The sequence below is a fragment of the Capra hircus genome, unplaced genomic scaffold, assembly GCF_001704415.2.
Source record: "Capra hircus breed San Clemente unplaced genomic scaffold, ASM170441v1, whole genome shotgun sequence".
Classification (NCBI taxonomy): Eukaryota; Metazoa; Chordata; class Mammalia; order Artiodactyla; family Bovidae; genus Capra; species Capra hircus.
In genome coordinates, this window is record NW_017189763.1 from 281,033 (window position 1) to 282,940 (window position 1,908).

The following is a 1,908-nucleotide window of genomic DNA, read 5'->3' on the forward strand; positions in this document are numbered from 1 at the left end:
TGTCAGTTTTTGTTTCAAATATTTTGTGGCTCTGTTGTTAGGTGCCTGTATGTTTATAATTGTGATCATATATGTTTCAGGTAGATTTACTATTTTACCATCACAATATCTCTCTTTAGCTCTAGTAACAATTTTTGCCTTAGTCAAATCACAGTGGCTGTTTTCCTGGTGTATCATTTTCTATGCTTTTACTTTTTAAAAATTATTTATTTATTTATTTGGCTGCATTGGGTCTTAGTTGTGGCACACAGACTCTTTCATTGTAGCCTCTGGGCTTCTATTTGTGGCTCAGACCCTAGAGTGCATGGGCTCAGTAGTTGTGGTTTGTGAGCTCTCTAGTCACAGCTTGTTGCTTTAGTTGCCCCATAGCACATGGGATCTTAGTTCCCTGACCAGGGATTGAACCCTTGTACCCTATATTGGAGGGTAGAGTCTTTTTTTGTTTTTAACTCTTTTTAAAATTTTTATTTATTTTTTAATTGAAGGATAATTGCTTTACAGAGTTTTGTTGTTTTCTGTCAAACCTCAACATGAATCAGACATAGGTATCCATATATCCCCTGTCTCTTACTACTGGGCCACCAGGGAAATCCCTATGCTTTTATTTTTAACCTAAATATATCTTTGTATCTAAAATATATTTTCTTTGGACAAGGTATACTTGGATTTTTTTTTAATAAAATCTGACAAACTTTGTCTTTTGATTGCATTATTTAACTCACACATATTTAATGTAATTATTGAGGCAATTAGATTTATTTTTGCAATTTTGCTTTCATTTTCTATGTCTCATGTCAATTTTTGTTCTTCTCTTCCTCCTTTAATGCCTTTACTTGTATTCAGTAGATATTTTATGGTGTGCCAAGCAGGTGCTGTGAGTATCAGAACAACTCTTTAACAGCATAGAGACATGAGGGAATATGGGACTGGAATTTTCACGAAATGGCTTCCTCAACCTTCTCAATAGAGAAGGAGCTAGGCATGGAAAATTAGTGTCTATGGTATCTTCCAGTTTTCACCAACTGCCAAATCCACCTATGCATGTGTGCATGCTCAGTTGCTAAGTCATGTCCAACTCTTTGCTACCCCATGAACTACAGCAGGCCAGGCTTCCCTGTCCTTCACCAGCTCCCTGAGCTTGCACAAACTCATGTCCATTGAGTCAGTGATGCCATCTAACCATGGCATCCTCTGTCATCCCTTTCTCTTCTTGCCTTCAATCTTTCCCAGCATCAAAGTCTTTGCCAGTGATTCAGTTCTTCGCATGAGGTGGCCAAAGTATTGGAGCTTCAGCTTCAACATCAGCCCTTCCAATGAATATTCAGGACTGATTCCCTTTAGGATTCACTGATTTTATCCATTTGCTCTCCAAGAGACTCTCAAAAGTCTTCCACTGCACTACAGTACAAAAGTATCAATTCCTTGGTGCTCAGCCTTCTTTATAGTCCAACTCTCACATCCATACATGACTACTGGAAAAACAATAGCTTTGACTATATGGACCTTTGTCACCAAAGTGATGTATCCACTTCTTAATATGCTGTCTAGGTTTATCATAGCTTTTCTTCCAAGGAGCAAGCAACTTTTAACTTCATGATTGGAGTCAATGTCCACAGGTTTTTTAAGAGACCACCTGAGAGTAGATTAAAGGAGTGCAGGCTCCACCCTCCCTTGCCCCTTGAACCATTATTATGAAACTCTTCATCAAATACTCTGGGCTTGGGAAACAGAGTTTTTAAAGGCAGGAGCCCACTGTGTCCCCATTTGCCTGACAAAGTTATAAAGCCATCCTATTGCCAAAATCTTGGCTCTCTGTTCATCAATAATGTGTGCCAAACAGTAATATGGAGACAGAGTTATAGAGGAGAAGGAAAGAATGGCGTTATTACCTTGCCAGGCAAAGGGAGA